Source organism: Xyrauchen texanus, chromosome 50, assembly GCF_025860055.1.
Source record: "Xyrauchen texanus isolate HMW12.3.18 chromosome 50, RBS_HiC_50CHRs, whole genome shotgun sequence".
NCBI classification, from domain to species: domain Eukaryota; kingdom Metazoa; phylum Chordata; class Actinopteri; order Cypriniformes; family Catostomidae; genus Xyrauchen; species Xyrauchen texanus.
Genome location: NC_068325.1, coordinates 16,737,824 through 16,764,891, shown reverse-complemented (window position 1 = coordinate 16,764,891; position 27,068 = coordinate 16,737,824). Strand labels below are relative to the sequence as shown.

General features: G+C 36.1%; 1 pseudogene; it reads right to left on the bottom strand.

The window, feature by feature from the left end:
- The window catches only part of LOC127641003 (low-density lipoprotein receptor-related protein 1B-like), a 303,445-nt pseudogene that overhangs the window by 109,041 nt on the left and 167,336 nt on the right, over positions 1-27,068 (bottom strand).

Sequence of the window (27,068 nt, the reverse complement as noted above, 5' to 3'; positions counted from 1 at the left end):
GCTTCAGTCCTACTCGTTACTGGAAATGCTACACTACTGTGAAACTAGCTGAGCTTTTGTCACGCTATGGAAAAATTGTGTTAAATTAGTAGCGTCATTCCTTTTAACCCACCTCCACACAATTAAATCGGAGGATAAATAATAAATAAATGAACAAAACTGCAACTTAATAAATGGTTTAAAAGTTGTTAATGAAGGGAAATGGCTGGCGGAGATCAAGAGGTGCAAACTCGTTTGGATTTTAATGCCGTCTTTGTCATGAATAAGATAGCACAGGTCACCCTGTTTTCACATTTTAAACTTTGTTAAGCACACAACTCACTGATGTCAAATGAATACACTGTATGTGGTCCGGTGCCTAATTACTCCCAAAATAATCCCTCGCTCCTTTCATTGACCTTTTTGAAAGATAGCTATCAAAACAAACATTTTAACAGGGGTTATTATGAGATTAGGTGGAGTCACTTTAGACATTTTGAGAGTTATTTCATTTGAATGAAAATACTATTTCAATACATTTTTACAGCCTGAGAGAGATGAGATTTCCCTGTTCAAACTGAAGCACTGTGGCTCTACTACATCACTAAACAAAGCAGAAATTGAATTGCACAAGCACTCAGTTACAAAATAAATGAATGTGAGAAGGATTTGCAAGAAAAAACATCACAAGAAAATTACCCAGAGAAACAAGCTTAAAATGTTACAATAAGGATTAATTTATCTCTAGGCAATGTCTGGCTTTATTCTTCGAAATTCAACTAAATAACATCTGCTACTTAATGATGGTTTAAAATTACATTATTTGTACTTGCTTATTTGCACAAATCTCTAGCCAATTTTCCACCACTAAGTGAAATGATACACCTAGTCTCACAGAATCCTGTTAATACACATACATCTTTGTGAAATGATTTTTACGTGGCCTGTTGTTCATATCACAGAGGTTTCCTGGTGAAATGAACAGCAGAAGGGCTAAAACCACAACGACTTTTATTCCCTTTCATACAAATCACATGTTACAGTGCTCATTATCAGTTCATAAACACTTACTTCCCACACTGTTCCTCACATGATGCCGTCCTATGACATTTGAACAATTTTACTATAGCAAATAATGTTTAAGGCAATACATTTTAAGTTAAGTGTCTGCATTATATAACCAACAATATTTATAAGCTTGTTTGCACACAATAAAATTGCAGGGTGGCTCAACTGAAAGAGCATTGCACTTGTGATAAAAAGGAGAAAGAGGCACAAGTCCTGAAGAACATGTGAGTCGACACTTAACCCGAAAGCGCAATAGATGCACCACAAAATGGCATGGTTGCTTTAGCAATTGTGCTTTTCATCTCACATTTGTTTTTTATGAAACTATTTGTCAGGTTTAGGTTGAAGGTTTAGGGTAGGGAGAATGGTTTTGTTGTTTAAAAGCATTAACCTTAAAATCCACATTTGTTTGGGAGAACATGTAACTCGCTTTTTGCCATACAGTTGACATTACGCCTCGTGATACACATAAGAAGCCACGAAAAATAATTTTGCTAATAATTTGCCATGTACTTTCATGAGATTAGCTTAGACATGAATTGTATTCTGACAGTTACCTCAAAAGTAGCCCATGCAGGCATATAGAGACTGAATCAAATTGGGAACATTTTAATTAAATTGTATCTTTGAAGTTAAATATGTTCTCAAACTTTTACACCATGATTTAGCATGCTTATTTTTGAGTTACAAATTTTAAAAAGTTACAAATTATAAAACATATCCCACAGACCAGCAACATTTAGGTGAAAACAGGCATCTGTACTAAGTATCTAAGGTAAACCTAAAGAGATAGTTCACCCAAAAATGAAATTTCAGTCAGTGTTTATATAACCCTATATGACGAGTGCAACAGTTCATGCAGTCTCCTCGCAACATTGGGACGTTCAAGCGAAAACTCTTTTTGTTTATCTAAAAACAGGTCCTCCACAGCAATAGCTACAACAGAACACAACACAGCTGCACACAAAACAGAGAACAGAACTTACTAAACATATCTGAAGAGTATGTTGTTGCAGAATTGATGCATTTCTATGCCCAGCCTTATTATTTATTTTATTTTTTTTTGGACCGGTGCCAGTTCACCGCGAATGGAGTTACCAGCACGATGCTGAAAATAGAAAACAAGCGATCGATAGAATGTACCGTCACTCGTCACAGCTGGTTAGGACAAAAACTCTGATTAATATAGAAAAGATACATTATATCATGTAGCTGCCTGTAGCCTTTTCTATGTTTCTGTTTGATTTCCGAGTACTCTGTTAAATAAAAATAAGTCTGGGCATAGAAATGCATCAATTCTTCGACCACAAACTCTTCAGACATGTTTAGTAAATGTAAGCGCAGCGTAGTTCTAGCGGGAAGACTAGCAGCTGTACATCATTGCACTATTAGCTGGGTAATTCCCAGCCAATCACATGTAAGCATTGCTTTATAAGTCTGCTCACAATCTATCACATTCCTGTTTCAGTGTGCTAACGTGGCAACCTCCACCACCCCACCACCACCAGTTGATTCCTGTCCTGCACAGGGGTAGGCACCTCGCCCCGCCTCCTATCTCCGGCAGGATATGACGGTTCCGAGTACTACAACTTTGGACCGCCAGACGGGCCTACGCCAAAGAGAGACATTACTTTTCTGTTTTATATTCATCAAATAAATGTAATCTTCAATTTCACTCAAGCCTGTGAGTCTTCCTGATAGAAGTTCTGTTCTCTGTTTTGTGTGCAGGTGTGTTGTGTTCTGTTGTCTTTATAAATGTGGAGGACCTGTTTTTAGATAAACAAAACAAGTTTTCACTTGAACGCCACAATGCCACGAGGAGGCTGCATGAATTGTTGCTCTCGTGCCCTTACATGAACATGTGAAAATTGTCACTAAACAATACATTAGAATTTGGTTTGTTTCTAACCTAACCTTATCGCATACTTTCATAACAATCATGAGTCTCATGGAATAATTTATTAGACTTCTGAATTATACTTTTGCATTCTTTTGAAGCTTGAAGAGGAGGTGGTACTATAAACTGCCATTGTATGAAATCACTGAGCACAGCATTTTTTCACAATTTCTCCCTTTGTGTTAAGAAAAAGAAAGAAAGTCATATAGGGTTATAACAACACAGGGATGAGTAAAAAAAATTAATGAATCAAAATATTTGGGTGAACTGATCCTTTAAGAGAAACTTCTTGTCTCACCTTTGACACTCATCCAGAGTGAGGACGTGTGGATGGTCTTCTTCAGACAAGACCACCACAGTGTCTCTGTTGAAGGCATTTGGTCTGGTCTGGTCGATGTTGTGGCGGGTGATGGTTGCCGTGGTAGAGCTTGTCCAATAGAGAACATCCCAGCCTCTGTGGTACGCCAGTCCCTCCACAGAACCAACATCTACAGAAGGGGAGACAAGGTCAACAATGGTCCGGTGCCAAATGTGGCCCTCAGTCCTTTGTGGTTCTCAATCTTCAGGCTGGATATCATGCGTTGTTGTGTTTGGAAATGTGTCAGACCGCAATTTATAAAACAACAGAACATATTGCATTCTCAGCACTGCCACAAGGGATGCTATTGTGGACATTAGTGTGAACTGTTTGCGTCTACTGTGCGTTTCAAGTCAACTGTGATATTGAACTGACTCAATGACATGGTCGCAACATTTAACAGCTCACTGGAGGTGAAGATGATCATAAATAATGACTTAAATTTTGGTCTGTTCCTCACACAAAGCTATTGTATTACTTCAGAAGATTTGGAATATAGCCCAATCCAAGTTTTTAGGACCATTTTTTATGATAATTGTATGGTGCTTTTTTTCTTTTCTTGACGGCAAATGATTTCAGAACTAAAAAAGCACTGAAGTTCAAACAATTACAACCAGTTCATCAAAAGACCATAAAACTGTACTGCAGGCAACAACCTCCACAGGTTCCTTTAAAAGTGATTCAGATGTAAGACAAGCCAGACAGATAATCAATGTGAAAAACAGGGTTTCAGGAAAGGTCAAGCTGTGTTGTGGAAATGTGTCAATAACAAATCGACACCATTTTAAAAGACACCTTTTCAACACTTCACTGAAACCACAGAAGTGTTTTCTTATTATTGAAAATGTTAACATGCATCGTACAGTTTTTCAGGTGAAAAGAGATATGTGGAAGACTAGGAATGCCACTTAAAACCACATATATAACATTGTTTATTTAATTGATGTTTACAATTTGAAACATTGAAATAATTTAAAATAAGGTTGTATTCATTAAGTGATGGGTGTAATCTGATAAAGTAATTAGCTATTTAGCTACATTACAAGGTTAACTCATATTCAAAAAATATTATATTTATACAGTTTAAACATATAAACAACTATGTTCATATGTACTTATGTTTGTGCATCTTTGACAAATGAAAGGAAAGCAATAATTATCAAAAAGTAAATTTAGAGCCTTTTTTGAATTCGTAGAGTGGAAAAATAAACCTTTCTGTGAAAATGTATTTAAAAAGTAACTTGGAAAAAAAGTTCAGTAATTTATAATATGATTATTTTTCTCATTAATTAATCAATAAAGTAATCTTATTATAACCTTTTAGAGGATTAACTAGAAATTTGTAATGGATTACTTTTTTAAGTAACTTACCCAATACTAGCTGACATTAGTTACGCAATAGTTAACATAAACTAACAATAAACTCGTTCATTTTGGTTAGTTCATAAAATGTTAATTCTTACAAATACTAATCCATTTTTTACCAAACACGTTGTTTACACACTCTTAGAAAAATGGTTTTTTGGGTTGACAATTGCTTAATGTGAGTATTAGAGATGTGCTCGTAGCCGAATACCTTATTCAGAAAGGCACATATATTGAATTCAAAACGAATAACGGATTCATCTGAATAATATAAAAAGTATTTGTATGACTGATTATCTAAAAAGTACATGGATAAAGTGGCATTTTAAATGAACATATCCACAATTAAAACAAATTTATGAATCTGTGCAGCCAATATTTCTAAAGTGTAAACCTTATGAATGAAAGTGTCTCGACACCATTTGCGGTCTCTGTTAATTGTTTGTGTCTGGAGCTGGTCAAGTGTAACATTAATTTAGATACGTCATCATATACACTTTCCACTTCTTGAAATTTCTGTGTTAATGTATCACATGATTCAAACGTGATTCTCATGTTTCATTTATAGCCTAAACCTGAGCGCGATGTTAAATTCCTGACCTGAAGAGATAATTTCACGTCGGAGCTCGTCTATCCGTTGACCACATTTATATACACATCAGCGATTAAGGTTATTAACTGGTTAACACTATATTCCAAAAAAATATATAAATATTATTTAATTGCTTCATGAAGGTTTAAATGCTCCATAGAGTATTCATCTATTAGGAATATTCCTCCTTATTTAAAATGAAGTAACTGAAACATGCTCCATCTTATTTCTTCTTCGTCTTTAAACTGTGCTAAATTTGAAAATGTTAAATGTTCTTGAACTCTGGTAAGGCGCTTTATAAATGTAACATTATTAATATTATTAACTATATTATGGTGTCCTATCGTAAAAATTCCTGATAGACTTTCGAGACTTTCACCTGTGTTTAGGCTATATTGATTTTATTTAAATTTATTTTAATGTTTGAATTTGTATTTATTATTCACTGCAAATATGTGTGTAACATTTCACATTTTGCTTGACACATCCTGCCTTCAGAATAATGTTGTTATACACGAACAGACAAATTCTGTTTCATAAATATATTAATATCTGAAATACCCGGAGAAAACTCAGTTAACAACATATTCAACAGTTAATGTAGCTTACAAATTTAGCTTCATCTGGTTAGAAATATATATTTTTAATGACAATAATAATAATTATTATTATTAGGCTATTATTTTGAAAAGGCATACACAAGACATATTTTATTAAAAGAAACTATACATGTAAGTGTAACACTTAAAAATTAGCATTTCATTTAGTTTTGATGCACTTCTGCGTCATATGAACAGATACAAATATATATATATACAATATATATATATATATATATATATATATATATATATATATATATATATATATATATATATATATATATATATATATATATATATATTAAGCATGAGCTTCATGTCTTTTAATTTTCAGTGTTTTTAATGGTTTTGACATGTTAATCAGTGACAGTGGGCACAATTTATTTATTTAGTGATTTAACTAATAAGTTAATGGTTTTATAGTGTTTTAAATATTTTATTATGTATTTAATAATTTACTGAAATATTGAATTATATATTTTTTAGCAATGTATCACTCCATACATAATATCTGATGCATTAACAGTGAAAAAACTAAATCTTGATTTAATCAATTTGTTGCACTGCAACCTGAGTAAAGCTGAAGTGTGTAATTTTCTTATGTAAAAATTTTTTTAAAGGAAAAATGTACCAAAAAGTCAGAATGTTGGGGACAGACAGTCCCAGACACCATTATTATTATTATTTTTAATTTTATTTATTTATTAATATTTATAAATCATATTTATATATTTTTCAAACTTGAAAAAACTGGGTTAGATAAAAAAAAAAATTATAATAATAATAATCATAACACAAAAGAGATTTTTTTAATATCAAATAAAGACTTCTGCTTAAACTCCAGTGAAAAATGCCCCAGTAATCTCTCATGTCTCCTCTAGAGTTGCAGAAGAGATCTCAAATAAATCTCTAATAGCGCCGAAGTGCTCAGTAATGCCAAACCACCAAAGTCTGCATTAAAAATAAATACATTTGATATGAATTCAAAGCATAAGCATGATTCTGAGGTTGCATTTTTACTTTAAAATTACATTTTTACTCGAGTGACAGTTTGTTTTAGGGTTGGGGTTTGGGTTAGAGGGTAGAGCTAATAAAATATGCATTTCTGTTGACTGCACTACATTTTACTAAAAATACAACTTGCTTTTGATGCCACTGCAACTGAAGCTCAATTGTGCCCATATGTTCAACAACACTTCCAGCTTTGGGCCACAAGGGGCAACAATTTTGACCTATAGTTTTGTTTCACAATAGGTGAAAATTGCCATTTTGACCCCCCTCTACAAAATAATGGATTACTCTGTAAATATCGATCCATGGCATTTAATATTTTGGCTTTTGTCATCATTTATGATTATCTTTCACTGAAAAAAAAGATAAAAAACATAATGAACAATAACAAAAATAATGTTTGCTATTGAATGCGATTTCTAAATAAAGTAATACAGGAACATCGCTGTAGGTGAAAATAACAGAAATGACAGGTCTTAAGACTGAAGGTGACATGACATTTCCAGTTCAGGGCTCTGACCAGAGTTATATAAAACCATGAGGCATTCGTGTTGCCTGGGTAACAGCTCTCGTACTGTACCATGTATTGTGTGTGTCATAATCAGCTCCAGTCTGAGATTCGTCACCTATTCCTCTCACTAAGAAATGCAGATTTACCACTGCAAAGACATTCTCTCTCTCTCTCTCTCTCTCTCTCTCTCTCTCTCTCTCTCTCTCTCTCTCTCTCTCTCTCTCTCTCTCTCTCTCTCTCTCTCTCTCTCTCTCTCTCTCTCTCTCTCTCTCTCTCTCTCTCTCTCTCTCTCGGCCTGAAGGCTGATCATGTTATATTCAACTCCTCTAGCATAGAATTGTAATGCATTACTTCCTGCTATTTAAATCATAAAATAAGATCTCTATCGCTTAAATGATTATTTATACTCCAGTGTAGTTTTATTAACTGACTACGCTTATTAGCCCATTCCTAGCATCGTAATGAGTCTAAAAATAAACCCGAGGTATGATAAGTTTGAGAGTTTTACTGTGACCTCCTCTACATTTCATAATCAATTGAGAGTTTCGCAGAAGAGGCTGAAAAATGCTAGCTGTCTTGTCAATATTGTTTAAGGCTCAAATCCAATGATAGCTGAAACCTTTGTTGCAAAAAACAAATATTGGATTTCATGTTTCAGTGGTAACAACAAGAACCCATTTGAAGGAAAAATTCACTTTTTGTAATTGTGCAAAATGGAATTGTGCCATTGAATATGGTAAATGTTCTGCACTTATATAGCACTTTTTTTAACCTTAGAGGTTACCAAAGCGCATTACACTGTGTTGCATTCACCCATTCACACACACACACACACACACACACACCAATTGTGGCAGAGCTGCCATGCAAGGCGCTAGCCTGCCATTGGGAGCAACTTGGGGTTCAGTGTCTTGCCCAAGGACACTTGGGTATGTGGAGTCATGTGGGCTGGGAATCAAACCACCAACCCTGCGATTAGCAGCCAACCTGCTCTACCACCTGAGCCACAGCCACCACAGAATAGTGGAATAGAAGTTCATAGTTACCACATCAGTCAAACATTGTCATTGTAAAGAGCTGCTTCAATATTTGAATTAAAGTGTGCAACATAAAATAACTACTTTGTGACGTTGACTGAGACCGTCAATCCGTGCATCTTATCATGTGGCTTGTTGAGTGCTTCACGCTATCCTCCACGGCATCCACACACAACTCGCCACGCACCCCACCGAGAGCGAGAACCACATTATGGTGACCACAAGGAGGTTACCACATGTGACTCTACCCTCCCTAGCAACTGAACCAATTTGGTTGTTTAGGAGACCTGGCTGGAGTCACTCAGCATGCCCTGGATTCGAACTCGTGACCCAGGGGTGGTAGTCAGCGTCAATACTCACTGAGCTACCCAGGCCCCCAACAAAGACATCTTAAAAAGTCGTAAGCACTTTGTGGCCAGCCTATATATCACATATATCACTAAGAAAACGGTGTAATTTAAGTGTCAAAGAAACCTGAGGCTCTGTTACAAACATGGGATTAGAGGAGCAGAGTGCTTGTATGACAGTTGTGATAGGTGCATACATATGTTGTTAAAAGAGTGCAAAAACAAAGGCTTTTGAGGTCTGGGTAAAATAAGACTGTCTGTTCTAGAACAAGCATTGATTTGGATAACTCTGTCAACCAGATCTGGTCTTGGGGAGTTGTTGGAGCAACACAACGCAACTCTAGCTGCTAGTTTTCATGACTATCATGAAAACATGTACAGGTCACATTTCACCACAAAATAAAAAAGAATTAAATTTAGCATTAAGAAATGTAAGTCTTATTAAGAGCCAGTGAAATATGACAACTAAGCAAATTTCCCCAAAAACGTCTCAATAATGTAATAGTCTGTGATGTTTAATTATTATCAGTGGTAATTCTCATTAGATTGTCATTAATGAAACAGCATTTATTACTGTATTGTAGTACAAAATACCATATTAAGCTTCTTTTTTTTAAATCAACATTTGAACAAACAGTAAAACTAATACTACAATGATGTATGAATATTTCATAAATAATAAAGGCATTTTCACATTACACTTCTGAGAGATATTTTGTGCATTACTGCAATGAGAACTTGAGATGTGCTTAATTGTCATAAAAATGCTAAACATATTGTTAAAACGTTACGTTAATGTTGCATTCATTAACATATGTTAACTATGTAAGTTAACGTGAAATAAAAATAAACAGTACAATTACAGCTCTTATTAATCTCGTTTCATTTCAACAAACATTAGTACATATTAAACATGAAAAGCCGTGTATGTTAACATTAGTTAATGCATTATAAACTAAAATCAACTAACAATTAACAATTTATAATTGATAGATTAATATTTATCAAGATTAATATATGCTGTGAAAACTATTTTGTTCATTGTTAGTTCATGATACTGCGAGTATTTACTAATGTTAATAAAAGGAACCTTATTGTAAAGTGCTAAAAAAATATTGTAATAGTCTTAAAATGTTTCATTTTTCTTTATGGAAATATATTATTTATTTAGGGTCAATTATGGACTAGACATGTACTTGTCACAGGTTTAGTGAGACTGACCATGCCATGACAATAACAAATTCATATATATATATATATTTGAAAATACATAAATAAACAACTTTAAACTAAAAATTCACAAAATAAAACCATTAAAAACCAACAAACAAACAAACATACATACAAACAAACCAACATACAACAATAAGAAAACAAACAAACAGTTTAAACACTCAGAAATTATAATATGGTTATAATGAATGGTTATAATGAGAATTGTTTTTGTTTTAATGTAAACTATAATGGTCCCTGTTGGTAATTTATTGGTTTCTATTTGGATACCATTAGGGACCAATACATATCTGCAATGGAAACCAATACCAACCATTAAATCCTAATGTAATATGGCCTCGCAACAGTATTTGTAGTGGAAACCATTATAATTATTATTGTTTTTTTGTTTAGTATTTTGTTTTTCCAGCAGGACTAATATGTTTTTGGTTGAAAATGCATAAATGCATAAAAAAAGTTTATTCGTGTTGGTGGAAAGGCCTTTTCCACAACAAATGCTCTGTAGTACCACATACTTTGGATAACGATGACCTTAAGAAACAGAAAAATGACTTTTTTAAAACCAAAAACGTATTAGTGTGGACATGGCCTAAAGCTACCGGCCATTCCATCTCATATAACATAACAGCCATCAAACACAAGTCTAGCAAAACAGCCGTTTTTCAACTGAGTACCTACATACATGTCTACAATACATCAACATAAATCTATGACAAAAGATTAAGCTTAGCATCTATGGTCAGGTGTAACAATACGAGTGCATGCCACGGTCTCGTTTGACAAATATCACAATTCCTCTCAGGCAAGTCATTATTCAGTACCACAGCTGTCAGCTGACAGCTCTGCAGGTTAATGGCATACTGATTAAATGAGACGTGTGTTAATGTTGACAAGGTTAGGACCTGATAAATCACATGAGGTATGCATTGCAATGCTGGCTAGTGGGCTGCCGCTGTAGCAGAGTAATTGACTGTACTACACAAGGATAATTTATTTACATTTTACCACAGTTAATTGGCCGTGATGCCTCAACAAACATGAGCTGCATTGCAGAAACGGTCTAAAACATTTGACGACTCCACCAATTATTGGGGAAAAAACTTTGAAAAAAAAACAGCTTAAACCAACTGGTTTACTGGTCCTACCTAGTTTAAGAACTAGTCTCCTAGGCTGACCAGCTTATAAGTTCTCAAAAACCCTCTAAAACATATAAAACAGAACAGCCTGACCAGTCTGGCCAGGCTGGGAGACAAGCTAACAACCTTAGGCTGGTTTAAGCTGTTTTTTACCCATCAGAAATCTAATAGAAAGCTTAGACAACTGTGGGAATTCAATTGCTTTGAGGGTTCTCACATTTGTCTGTGATTTAAAGACCAAATAAAACTAGTTTCAACAAACAATAAGTGAAATTAACAACTGCATATGTAAAAAATAACACTTCAAATTATAAAAAAAAATAAAATACTCACTCTCAGCAATGATGCGTCGTCCTGTCCAGTCGTCTTTGATCATTTGTATATTCCCATAATGAACATCGCTAAAGAAAATCCTATTAGTTCCATGCGTTTTCTGCCGATGATCAAAGGCCAAAGCGATAATGTTTTTAAAATAAGTCGGGTTCTCGTACGCCATTATAGGAGAATTGAGGTTATTTTCGTCGGACAGGTGAATGCTCCTCAGTACTGTCCTCTCGGAATACAGCAGGTAACCCTTGTACCTGCTGCACCTGAACCCATCCTGAGCAAGATATCCGTGGGCACAGGCGCAGGTTTTCCGGTTATTCCCCAAGTAAAAACAAAGCTGCTGGCATCCTCCATTAGCTCTGCTGCAAGGGTTCGTGCCTGGGTAAATCGGGAAATCAAAAACATCAGGCTCCTTATAGAGTTTATAAACAAATCATATCATCTAACAATAATGAAACTACAGCTCAGAAACTTCTTTAGCATGCCAACAAAAATCAAAGTAAGCTGTTAATGTTTTTTTTTTTCAATGCTCAGAAAACAAGACATTTCTCGCACTGCGATTGCTATTGGTAGTGCTTTTTAAGCGTAAGGGGCTGTTCACACTGAGCACATTTTTGCTTCCATCTGCAATGTTTTTCCTTTTAAAGCTGAGCTAGATGGACGTAATTGACAATTGCGGTGCATCTTGCTGTTTTTCAGCATCTCTTGTAGGAGTGCCACCTTTTCAAGACACAGCGTCAAGTTAAAAATACATCAAATAATAAAACAAATATTCTTGAGAGACTACATCTTGAGACACTTGCATTTTGTTGAATTTGTTGTGCTACATCTAGCTTCTTCTAGCACAAGGACACGTTTGGTCTGAACATCCCCTAACTAATATTTATCTTTAGTCCTACATCAGGAAATGCATACTGTTCTTCAGGGGTTCTCAACCTTTTTTGGTCCGAAAACCATTTTTGGGTTCCAAACTTTTTACAACCCTACACCCCACACCACCAATGTCACAGAGCTTGGGTACTTTAGGATCTCAAATTACACTTTTCAGAGAAAAACAACACATTTTACCATTGAGCCAATATTATTGTTATTTACACTAAAATGTTTTACGCACCCCTTCAGAGGCTTTTGAGTGTTGTGTTGCAGCTTGCTAAAGTCCGGCATTATAGTTTAAACTCTACACCGATCATCAACAACATTAAAACCACCTGCCTTATATTGTGTAGGTCCCCCTCGTGTCAGCAAAACAGCACCAACCCGCATCTCAAAATAGCTTCTCACCACAATTGTACAGAGTGGTTATCTGAGTTACCATAGTCTTCTTCATTTTGAACCAGTCTGGCCTTTCTCTGTAGCATTCTGAGATTATATTTTCTCACCACAATTGTACAGAGTGATTATCTGAGTTACCATAGACTTTGTCAGTTTGAAACAATCTGGCAATTCTCTGTTGATCTCTCTCATCAACAAGTCATTTCCATCCGCAGAACTGCCGCTCACTGGATGTTTTTTGTTTTAGACACCATTCTGATGGGCTGTTTTGAGTATTTCTGTAACTGATGATCTCCTGGTATTTTCACACACAACAGTCTCTAGAATTTACTCAGAATGGTTCCAAAAACTAACCAATAACTTCCAGTGAGCAGCAGTTCTGCAGATGGAAATGACTTGTTGATGAGAGAGGTCAACAGAGAATGGCCAGATTGTTTCAAACTGACAAAGTCTATGGTAACTCAGATAATCACACTGTACAATTGTGGTGAGAAAATATAATCTCAGAATGCTACAGAGAAAGGCCAGACTGGTTCAAACTGAAGAAGTCTATGGTAACTCAGATAACCACTCTGTACAATTGTGGTGAGAAGCTATTCTGAGATGCGGGTTGGTGCTGTTTTGGCGGCATGACAAGGGCAATACAAATTATGGTTGAGAAATTATTAATCAAGGCCTGATGTCATAGTTGAGAACCTCTGGTATATCTTCTTAATCTGGTATGAAATTCTATGTGTACAATATGTGCATTGGTGCAAAGATCAAAGAACAGAAAAACTGCCATTAATTGAAACCTTAACCTTTCTCCCGATCCTGGTTAAAGACCTTCACATCTTTCAGACTGACACCCAGACCACTCCTGATAGTCACCACATCCACGGCATCGTTCTTGGAGGCACGGCGGATGGACCCGTTGGCGTGAGCTCTACCATCATGTGGACACAAGACAGGAAGTTTGACACTTGTTAATCATTGGCACTCAACTAATTAAAACCAAAAAAAAACCTCATAACAATTTATTTCACATCTGGTTGCACAGAAGGTGAGGAAACCAATCCATTGCTACGACATTGAACCGTGAGAGTGTTTCAAAAACAAAACAAAACAAAGCAAAAAAAAAACAGAAACACGTTCCTTTTCGGCACATTGTGTCACTAAGCACAAGTCTAATGTCCACAAACCGCCCACAGTCCATTCACTGACCATCAGATGCATATTGCACACAAAACTAGACAGCAATTTCTTGATCTGGCAACTGGCAAGCTTTAATCTGATTAGCTAGCTTTATGTAAGAAGTTCGGGCACAATAGGTTTTCCAGTCCTCCTGGAAACAAATCAAATCAAATCAAATCAAATCAAATCACTTTATTGTAAATTTGTGTTAACAAGGTACAGAGCGGATACAAATAACAAATTTGGGGATTAAATAGTTACTTAGTTAACTGTATAACAGAGCTAGATTCCAGAATTGCATTTTCAGGGCTGCCAACTCTCATGCATTGAGTGTGAGTCACGCAATTGACGCTGTTCTCACGCTCTCACGCCACATGTCCCTTTTCTCACGCAGTGATAATGTCGCGGAGCAAAGAAGACACTGAAAGCACACGGACAGACAAGAAAGAGCAGACAGCACTGTGCAGCAGCGAGTTATTCAGTGCAATCAGGGGGAAAGCAGCAGCATAGCGTCTCTCCCTCTCGCGCAACCCCCAACTCAATAACTCACACGATGAGCTGAACTAAAAAGTTGGCAGCCCTGCATTTTAGATATCAGAAACTATATGTTAAGCTTTTTAGCTGTGAAATAGTCTGTACTTACCATATTACTTATGGATGGGCAGTAATTATTTAAAAAAAACACGTCTTTGCAATTATTCTGTAAAACCGTTTGCAAGTACTGCCTTGCAATAATTAACATTGCTTTTTGTTTATTTTATTCTAGGGGCTGGATTCACTAAACACTCTTAAAGGTGCTGTAACCGATTTTAGCCATTCTTCTTCCACGAAACTGAGCCATTGAATTAGCCATTACCCCTCTTTCCAAAACCATGCACTGCAAAGATACCAAATTTACATTTACATTTATGCATTTGCCAGACGTTTTTATCCAAAGCGACTTACAGAGCCCTTATTACAGGGACAATCCCCCCGGAGCAACCTGGAGTTAAGTGCCTTGCTCAAGGACACAATGGTGGTGGCTGTGGGGATCGAACCAGCAACCAGCAACCTTCTGATTAACTTTGTGTGCTTTAGCCCACTACGCCACTACGCCACCACTCCACCACAACCAAATGAGCTTTATCGAGGCAGACATCATGCAGAAACGGTTGTTAAATACAACAGCAGAAAAATAGTGCCCTCAACTGTCAACTGTTTTCAGCAACATGGCATAAAAATGTCAATAAGCCTCAATAAATTTATTGAAACTACAATTCAATGAGAATGCGCTAAATGATTGACAGGTCGAAACCGTCAGAGACCATGGACACATTTTTATTTGCTGTTTACAAAGTCTAGAGTAATCACAGAGACCGGCGAGATATCACACGACACTTTAAAAACATTTGTTTTGCATACCTTTCCTTGAAAAATATTGCTTAGATCAACTTTAAGAACAAAAACTAGGTATGCACCAATGTATCGGCCACCCCTATTTATAGTCCAATTATTAACCATATTAAAACCATCAGCATATCAGTGATTAACCTAAATGGCATACATAAATACTGATATGAAAAGAAAACTGTTTATTTATTATAATTTACACAAATGTAAAATACACATACCAAAATAAATGAAATCCAAAAACGTAAAGCATGTCGAATATGCATAACATGAATTTGTAAAGTACATTTTTATTAATCATAATATGTCAAATGTGAGTTCTATTGTTCAGAACTGCAAAACAATTGGTAAAAAGCAGACAAACTGTTCAGTGCTCAGTTAACAGTCTATCAGCTGGTCTCTTCCTGGCTTATTCTAGTCTTATTCTTGACTAGAATAAGCTGCAATGTGGACCAGATTTTATGCTTTTTAATAAAAGGTCTGACTATGCAAGATGACTAGGACACTAGGTGGTAAAGGTGGAACAGTTTCTGCTTTCTTACGTCATTCTTAAAGACTGTAACATTTATGAAAAAATAAATTACCTGTCAGACCAGAAGAGGTAAGCGCTGAAGACTGCTATGGAAAACATATCCACACCACTCGCTGAGAACACAATCTCTCTCTGTTCACTGCTCTCAAGGTTGATTCTCTCTATCTTGTTGTTGCGGGAGTCACACCAGTATAATTTGTTTTCCTAGAATGCAAGTGGAAGACAAACTTCAAGCAGGGCCCAAGATAATTCATCAATATCTTGTATTAGAAATGAAGGGTTAGATGAACCCTAAAGCTGCTCCAGCTGAACAGACCAAGATAGCTAGTCACAAATATACCAGTATATACCAATATACGTGTGCTGGTGTGCCCATCAGACTGCTTAACTAGCTTAACCAGCAAGATTTCCACCAGCTAGACCAACATGGACCAAAGCTAGACTTTTCAGCAGGGTTAGATAGCCATGAAATCAGTATGAATAAGATGCAGTGAAAGCAATTTTAGCAGGGATAACAGTAGCAGACCTGGTAGTCTATGGAGATGCCATTAGGCCGGGCAAGTCCGATGCTAACAAGCACAGATTGGTCCGAACCATCCAGACGAGACCTAGAGATAGTAGGGCTTTGACCCCACTCTGTCCAGAAGAGAAACCTGCATCAACCCAAACAAAATATGATTAAATTGTCTTCCTAAGGAATTTCCACACTAAATTCTACAATTTTTCTTCACGTACAGTAAAAACAACCACAATGCTAAGATGGTTACACGTTGTTTAGGCTAAAGGGCAAGTTATGAAATACAGAATAAGAATCTTGCATCATAACACACAAATTAAAACTATTTTACCATTCTAAGGTACTTAAAAACTGTATGCATTTTTAAAGAAAATGTGTTTAGATTTATTTCCAGATGATTGGGAGTACCGTTTCTACATTTACATTTACATTTATGCATTTGGCAGACGCTTTATTCCAAAGCGACTTACAGAGCACTTATTACAGGGACAATTCCCCTGGAGCAACCTGGAGTTAAGTGTCTTGCTCAAGGACACAATGGTGGTGGCTGTGGGGCTCGAACCAGCAACCTTCTGATTAACAGATTACCAGTTATGTGCTTAGACCACTACACCACCACCACTCCTTGGGTTGCCATTCAATTTTCTAATTGAATGGCAACCCATTTTACCTCCATAAAATTACATATTTACGAGTTTAACAGGATATTCAACACTATTCAATACTGAAATCATAAAAGGAAAGGACTTTATTCTATCCATCGATTGGAATTGTTTGGATTGTGAAAAGTGCTCTCAATATGACAAACCCAGTCACATAACAAATTGTAGTAATAGTATGAGATGGTGAAAACGTATTTCTACCCCTAACCCAAACCTAACTAGAAAGTCTAACACCTTACACAAACCCTTAATCTAACCATGATTTTGAGTACCACGGACAAAAGAAACCATTGGGATTTGGAACTAGATTGGGTAACACAAATTGTACCTATTTGTAGGAGCCAAGTTAAATGATATCTTATGATTTTGCCATCTTGTAAGAATGAGCCCAAGATGTTATGAGATCAAATTGGGTTGGAGGGTAGAGGTTGAAAAATAAGAGGTCTTGGTGCCGATAAGATGTCACATTTTTTACCTTTAAACCCTCCAAAAACTGACCCCATTCACTTACGTTGAAAGCGTAATCTTGACTTTTGCTTTTTTGAGTTGAAAATATTTTTTTGTGGTAATCAACATTGTCACAAATGCTGTTGATTGAGCTAAACTTTTATAGAACCGGAAATATTCTTTAAACAAATCAAATGATTTTTTGACCGAATCGCATTGACCCATTTCCTAAACCTCTGAAAAGTTGGCATCCCATGTAATTAAATCATTACCAAAACTCTACAATTTGTTTCTGAATACAATTTGGAAACAGTAAAAGATGAAAATAGATGCTCCATCTAGATTTTACCAACCACACTGTTGTATTGTTTACCCTCTACATTTTCCACAATGAAGCTGTTAAAAGCTGTATAAAAAGCAAATCATTATAGAACTCATCACATTAGAACACATCGCAAAAGAAATTATATGGTTGGTAAATATGCAGTTAACAAGCATTGAGGTGCTAACTGTAGACACTAACTGTTCTCTAGATGATCATAGGCTATTCATTTAAACAGAGAAAATGAGTAAATGAGAAACCATGGTGCAATATAGGGAGAATATTTTTTTCTAGAGAAGAAACACACAATTGCTGATACACACCCTTTCATTGGGTGTACTGCAATGGCCCTGGGTTGATCAAGTCCCTCGGAAATCACCACAGCACGGTATTTACCGTTCAGTCGAGCTACCTCAATTAGATTTAAGCCATGGTCCGTCCAGTATAAATTACCTTTGGATGCAAAGCAACAAAGACCCTGAACCAACAGAGAAACAATAAGCCAGACAACATCAAGGCTACTTGGGAAAATATAAAAATGCCAAAATAAAGGCGAAGCAAGAGAAACTTTCGCACCTGCAATCCAGTCCACCGCAAGTCCTTCAACACGACCAAGACCACTTGTGACAATATCCTCTCTCCAGGTCTGATCACGACTGGATCTAGAGATTTTGTTGGAACCCATGTCTGTCCAGTACAACGTGTCATTTCCTGTAAAACACCAGATTTGCAATTAGAAAATAGGTTCGATTGAGATACGCAAGTTCTCCACATAACCAATCTTTGAACTACGGAAAATAAAAGCATTAACTTGCTGACAATAAAACTTCCCATACAAAAATATAGAGTTCTGGCAAATTATCCACAAATTTGCAACTCGTTATTTTCACATGCAAACGAGCTTGTGATTTGCCACAAATGTTTGGCAGAAGTCTGCAGCTCTTCACCAGTGGTGGTGAACATGCAGCAAACCTTTGACAAAAATTTACAATTTACCACATAATTGCAGCATTCAATAGCATATTCGTTTTGGTGTAGAAAATGTACTGGTATTGTCTCGCGAAATTGTGGTTCTATGACAACCGTAGTATTGCCAATCGGACATTTGACCTGAACTATGGGGCGGCTGTGGCTCAGGTGGTAGAGCGGGTCGGCCACTAATCGCAGGGTTGGCGGTTCGATTCCCGGGCCACACGACCGAACCCCAAGTTGCTCCCAAGCGCCTCGCATGGCAGCTCTGTTTGGTGTATGAATGTGTGTATGAATAGGTGAATGAGTCACAGTGTAAAGTGCTTTGAATACCGTAAAGGTTAAAAATGCGCTATATAATTGCAGACCATTTATCATGCTACCAATAAACTTTTGACTTGAGATGTAAGACGGCCTGTCATTGGATGGCTATTGAGAAAGGTATGAGCAGTTACTATGCCTCTGACTGAAAACATGCGCCTCGGCCACCACGATCCACATTTACTTTTAATAAAGCGTAAGCCAGCATGGTCGGAGTTGGTCGGAACCTTTGCGATATGTGTAAATGTTACTTGAATTGGTGATATTTCAGTGCATTGCTATTTTTATACTGTAGAAGGCTTTTATTGAAAATTTTTAATAAACCATTATTGCTTTGTTTTTTTTTTGTTTTTTTTCCAAAGAAGGACATAAGTGCATTTTGACACGAAAATAAATATAAAGAGAGAGTAAAATTTCATAATTTTAAAAATCTGCGATTAATCATGATTAATCCCATAATTTGTTATAGTTAATCACGATTAATCGCAGATTTTAAAAATGATGATATTTTTATTTAATTTAGTGATTAACTGTAACAAATTATGGGATTAATCATGATTAAAAAATGTATATTGAATGACAGCACTAATATATATATATATATATACGCATAAAATTGTATTTTATAATGAGATGTGTCCAATAGCACATTAGTTTTGATGTGGAAATTTGACTGGTATTGTCTCCTGTTATTGTGGTTCTATGACAAACCTAGCAATGCCATTCTGGAGTAAACAAGTCCACAAAGGTTACACAAAGGTTTTTTTAAATGTCACATATTCATGCCAAGCTTCAACTACTGTACCAAAATAGGTCTAATTTACTGACCGAAATGGCTTTGCCCTTATGCTCTCATTCGCTCCTCTTTTTTCCACTGGTTATCAATCTGTCTCTTCTAAAAACAATAGAGGCTAAAAAGACAGAAAGTACTTGTGATTGTTCTGGCTCCCATGGCCTGCCCCCCTCAAAATGCTATTCATGAAAATTGGTTTGACTTGGCTGCACTGGTATTATGTAGAGCTTCATGATCCAGCGGCTCCTCAACCACCCAAAAAACTCCAATGGAAGCACATTCAATTGCATTCATATGCATGCATCTCTCATTAACTGACATTAGCTCATCTGTCCAGCTAATCTTTTTTGATTATATTCCATCTGTCAAAATAGCATATTTGTCCCTCCTCCACCCCCGCTCACAAATAAAAAATAAATATATAGACATGCAATGCCAATATTTGCTCTATCATGCAAATGCAGAGCTGCAGACTGGCATTTCTGTCTCAGTGTGGAGACAGCTGTCCAATTACGGCACAAAATAAATATGTCCGAATTACTGAGAGCAGAAACCCAGCAAATTAAAGTTATTTTGTTTTCCTCATGTCGATGGGTGATATGTTGTCATAAACATGTTAGAAAAAATGCCTAATTGCTTGAGTTTTTTGTACCAGTTGCAAATGAATAAACCATTCTGAATTAATGTAGTAACAATGTAAATCCTACAATCTACCATTTATAATTCAAAGATGTAGAAAAAGAACAATAACAGCTCATTTTAGAAGAATCACAATTATATAGTTAATTGAAGCCAGCAGTTATAGAATTTCATGAAAACAAAAAAATAATCCCTCGGGAGCTAAGGCGACATCCACGATCAAAAGGCTGGATTTAAAAGACCATGGGGTAAACCGTGAGTTGGACGGCTCTTGTCAACAATAAGTGATATATATATATATATATATATATATATATATATATATATATATTAGGGCTGTCAATTGATTCAAATTTTTAAGCTTAATTAATTACATGGTGTTCGATTAATTAATCGTGATTAATCGCATTGAATCGTATATACCCATTTTTGCTGAGAAAGCCCCTTATATAACAATAATTCAATATATAATGATGAAATAATTATACATAGTTATCTTTAAATATTAAAAATTATATATATATATATATATATATATATATATATATATATATATATATATATATATATATATATATACACTCACCTAAAGGATTATTAGGAACACCATACTAATACTGTGTTTGACCCCTTTCAGCCTTCAGAACTGCCTTAATTCTACGTGGCATTGATTCAACAAGGTGCTGAAAGCATTCTTTAGAAATGTTGGCCCATATTGATAGGATAGCATCATGCAGTTGATGGAGATTTGTGGGATGCACATCCAGGGCACGAAGCTCCTGTTCCACCACATCCCAAAGATGCTCTATTGGGTTGAAATCTGGTGACTGTGGGGGCCATTTTAGTACAGTGAACTCATTGTCATGTTCAAGAAACCAATTTGAAATGATTCGAGCTTTGTGACATGGTGCATTATCCTGCTGGAAGTAGCCATCAGAGGATGGGTACATGGTGGCCATAAAGGGATGGACATGGTCAGAAACAATGCTCAGGTAGGCCGTGGCATTTAAACGATGCCCAATTGACACTAAGGGGCCTAAAGTGTGCCAAGAAAACATCCCCACACCATTACACCACCACCACCAGCCTGCACAGTGGTAACAAGGCATGATGGATCCATGTTCTCATTCTGTTTACGCCAAATTCTGACTCTACCATCTGAATGTCTCAACAGAAATCGAGACTCATCAGACCAGGCAACATTTTTCCGGTCTTCAACTGTCCAATTTTGGTGAGCTCTTGCAAATTGTAGCCTCTTTTTCCTATTTGTAGTGGAGATGAGTGGTACCCGGTGGGGTCTTCTGCTGTTGTAGCCCATCCGCCTCAAGGTTGTGCGTGTTGTGGCTTCACAAATGCTTTGCTGCATACCTCAGTTGTAACGAGTGGTTATTTCAGGCAAAGTTGCTCTTCTATCAGCTTGAATCAGTCGGCCCATTCTCCTCTGACCTCTAGCATCAACAAGGCATTTTCAGCCCACAGGACTGCCACATACTGGATGTTTTTCCTTTTCACACCATTCTTTGTAAACCCTAGAAATGGTTGTGCGTGAAAATCCCAGTAACTGAGCAGATTGTGAAATACTCAGACTGGCCCGCCTGGCACCAACAACCATGCCACGCTCAAAATTGCTTAAATCACCTTTCTTTCCCATTCTGACATTCAGTTTGGAGTTCAGGAGATTGTCTTGACCAGGACCACACCCCTAAATGCATTGAAGCAACTACCATGTGATTGGTTGATTAGATAATTGCATTAATGAGAAATTGAACAGGTGTTCCTAATAATCCTTTAGGTGAGTGTATATATATATATACACAAAATATTCAGATAATTAAAATGCATTACATTCTTGTTGCAGAAGAGTTAATAAGACAATACAAAAGAATACAATGTATTGTTTACTACCATGTTATTGAACATAAGTCAATCATTGGCATACAGTTCACAGCAATCCATTTCGCAAGTGAATTTGTCAATTAGTTCGAGATTCATTATGATAACTTTAAGTTTAAGTGTCAGAAATGCTTGTGTAGTGTCTCGGGTGCATTGCGACATAAACATAAAATGTTTAGGTCACTGTGTCAAGTTAAATATAGTTTAATAATTAGAACACATCTTGAGATCCCTTAGTTCGAATTTGCACTCCATAAAATGTTTTGAACGCAAGAACGTAACGAATGTTTTGTGCTGTCTGGTTGTTTTCATCACTATATAAACTGTGCATTGCCACACAGCTGAAATTTCAATTACTGCCCTCTGGAGTAAACAGGTGGTACTACAAGTTTGCATTTCTCAGGAATCTTACTTATTATGGTCCAGAAGCATTGCGATTAATTGCGTAAATTTTTTAAACGCGTTATTTTTAATAAAATTAATAGCACTGAATTAACGCGTTAAATCGACAGCCCTAATATTAGACTCTGTATATATATATATATACACACAGAGTCGATTATTTTTGCAGTTGTTGTTACTACGTCATATATTCGGTTCACGGGCCAATACTCGTCCCTGGATGAAGTATGTCCAGAATCTATTCACATCCACACCTAGAGAACGTACAGTTTACCAGCCAAATATCAAATACATTCATCAAATACAGTACATACTATGACAGTACATGATTTCGGATGCAGGGTTAGATGTGTATGCCCTTCTAACAGGAAATTGGTCTGTACCATCTGGAAGTAGGTTCCCTTATTCATTTTCAATTATTAATTTATTAATTTCTTACATTTATTTCTTTGATTAATGTATGCATTAGTTTATGAGAAGTTTCAGTTACTAATTTATGTATAAGTTTATTTAGTTTTGAAGTGGAGCTTTGAGTTTAATCCCAGTCAAGAAGGAAATTGAGTTTTATTTTTTATTGATTTGTTTATTTTTATTTGTTATTATTTTATTTTATTTTGCCTTCCCTTGGAATAAGGGATACTTTATGTTGTGGCTTTTTTTCAAGCTAGATATTTTCCTTCTTTCATCTATGAGATAATATAGTTTTAAACTACATCAAAGAAAATTCACTAAAGTGCACTTACCCGCATGGTAGTCCAGGCCCACAGCAAATATAGCACCAGTTAGAGGCATCAAAACTTCAGAGTTATCACTGGGATCAAGAGATAGTCCTCTTATACCTTCATTAGAGGAGTACATCAGGAAAGACTGAACACCTGCACAAAAAAATCAAAATAAAAAAATCAACCAAAGTCAGTTAAAAACACACATGTCTTAAACCATTTGTAGGTACATATGGTCAATTTGCTGTTAGAACTAATGATTAATGACTATGCTGTGCTCAGGCTCTTAGCTAACAGTTGTTACCTTCACAGGTCGAACGGTCAGGCCGAAGGTTGTAGCCCATAGTACAAGAGCACGTCCGAGTATTTTCAGAGGAGGGTAGGCAAAGCTGGGAACACCCACCATTGTTTGACACACACAGGTTCTGCCCTAAACAGAGGATGAAACTGCTTCAACATACACACATTAACACACCTCATTTATTCCTTAAGTCGTACAGGTGTTTGTCTATCAGGTATTTGTCTAACCCTTGTTTAAAGATGCCTTACGTGCTTGGGGACGAGAGATTGTGCATTGACCTGAAATCAAATTCAGGAATAGGTTACAAACTAGAGATGTCCAAAACTATATAATTTCAAAATTGACTATGGTGGGTTGAATGACTAGTCAACTAATTAATCTGACGGAAGTTCTGTATAATTAGGCTGGTTAACCTGACATGTTTTTTAGGGATCATTTATGCAAATAACTTTTTTGCATTCAAAAACGTATGGAAGCAGTGTTCTCGAGACTAAAGTTGGAATAATTATATGACTTGACATGTAGTCTTAAAAACACAAGACTTGGGGTGGCAATGCTCCAAAAAAAAAAAATATATAATACAAATAAAATAAAACTGTGCAAAATGCAACGCAACATCCAAAGACGTTTATGGCTGTAGCACTGGTGTTTTAAAGCAGATACATTTTTTAAACTATGCAACTGGTAAGAAATGGAACAGAATACAGGGATCTCAAGATGCATTTTTAAAGGACTATTTTTATAATAGACATTCAGTCCTTTAAAAACGCATCACTTGGGGTGGGACGCTTAATTAATTAGAGTAAAATGCGATGGAACAGCCACAGATGCCCGTCTGCATGTGTACGGCTGTAACAGCACTGCTTTAAATCAGATGAATTTAAAGGGGTCAGGTGAAGAGGAATACAATTTCCCTTGATATTTTGACATATAAGAGGTCTCTCTACTATAAAAACATACTCTAAATTTCCGAACTCAAAACTTAATCCCCAATGCAAACAAAGCATTTATTGAAACCAAGCTGCCTAAATGTGCCGTCTTAAAAACGCAACTCTTGGGGTGGGAGGAAAAAAAAGTGTCAAATGTGGCAACAAAGATGTCCGTCTGCATGTGTATGGCTGTAGTGGCGATGCTTTAAAGCAGTTAATTTAAAGACAGCATTTTAAGCTACATAATGGAACAGAATGCAGTGGTATTGAGACGTGTTTTTCAATGTTAGACTGCTTTTATATTGACGTCATCTTAAAAACACAACTCTTCCTTACAAAAAAATCTAAACTAGCTGCAAACTTGCAGCAAATTTACCGCTTATTATTTTCACATGCAAATGAGCTTTTGATTCGCCGCAAATGTTTGCCAGAAGTTTGCAGCTCTTTGTAGGTAGTCTCCGGCAAACCTTTGGCAACAATGGACAATTTGCCACAAGTTTGCTGCAAAGCTCATTTGCGTGTGAAAATGATCAGTTGTGAATTTGTGCCAAGTTTGCCATAAACTCCTGATTTTCAGGTTTGGGGCGGGGCGCTCAAAAACAGCAAATCATGATGCAACATGCAAATATGGCCATCTGCATGTGTACGGTTGTAGCCGTGGTTCATTAAAGGGTATTAAGTTAAAGATGCAACATATTAAACAACAGTTCGTAAAAGCTATGTAATGCAACAGAATGCAGGAATCTCTAAATTTCCTTTTAAAAAAGTTTGACTATTTTCAAATAAAATAAAATTTTCAAATTAAGTTTATGCTTAAAATAAAATTAGCAGAAAACAAGGTGCAGCCGCCAAAAATGTCCATCTGCATGTGTAAGGCTGTAGCCTTAAAGAGATACATTTAAAAGACACAACATTCAAATCTACAAAACAGCTGTGAAAATAGAATACAGTGGTCTCAGGATGCATTTCTAACAGTTAAAAACTACTATTTTAAATTGACATGAAGTCTAAAAAAACAACACTTGAGGTGAATGCTCAAAAAAACATGTCCATCTGAAAGTTTTTGGCTTCGTGGCAATGTTTTAAAGCATATGAATTAAAAAGCTGCATAATGGGTCAGAATGCAGGGGTTTCAACGTGCTTTTTTTAAAAGTTGAACTATTTTTAACATGGTGAGCATTCTTGAAAAACGATAAACTTGGGGTGGAAATTTCAAAGAAAACATTGTAACAGCCAAATATCTCCATCTGCTTGTTGTGGCAGTTTGATATTGAAGTGGGGTGCCAGCCTGGCCGTAGCCAGACAATTTCTGTCATAAAGCGCGACCACCGAAGATGTCTGTCAGCATGTGAACAGAATCGGAGGTGGTTTAAATATGATTAATTTAAAGACCCAACACTTTAATCTTTGTAACAGCTATGTCAACAGAATAGAGATATCACAAGATTTTTAAAGTTGGACTACTATTTTAACTTGACATGCAGTCTCACAAAAAGTTACAACACTTGGAGTGGGATGCTAAAAAAAGAGCAAAATATGTCCATATGAATGTTTATGGCTTTTGTAACAGTGCTTTAAAGGTGAGAATCAGAACACTAATTAAAAACGCCACAAAAATCAAATCGGATAAAATTCAAGTTTACCAACGTAGTTGACCAACGTGACCTACCGTTATTATAAACACAAACAGAGGAAGAAAAATAAAGGAAAAAGAAAAATGAAAAAAAAAAAAATAAAATGGATGTGGTTTGACTTTGTTCCTCAGACAGCTCTTCAGAGACCCTAGTCAGCTCATTTGAAGTGCCGTAATGGGACGGGCCTCTGCTCCGATGAGGTCTTTGTCAAATAGATAAATGAGGGAGCTAATTAGTATGAAGAGATGCTAGGAGGAAGCAAAAAGGTTTACCTTGAAGAGCCCCTAATTGCCATTTTTTTAATACTAATAGAGCATTTAAAGGATCAAGCACTCTTTCAATAATAGACCTGTCAGTGATATTATCTTTTACCATAATTCATACAGAAGGAAGAGCTCTGACAGTGTTTAGCCATAGAATCATAACCATTATGAAACACAATCAGTTGTGTGAGCAGCATCAACTTGCTGAAATGATGTTAAGCTATTGCTTTTTATTTTTTTGGACCAAAAGGCAGTAATAAAAAAAATCCTGGCATACATTTAGGGTTCCCACAGTTATGGGAGTTTTAAAATATGTATGTCTCTCTCTCTCTCTCTCTCTCTCTCTCTCTCTCTCTCTCTCTCTCTCTCTCTCTCGCTCTCTCTCAATTCAATTTCAATTTCAAATTTGCTTTATTAGCATGACT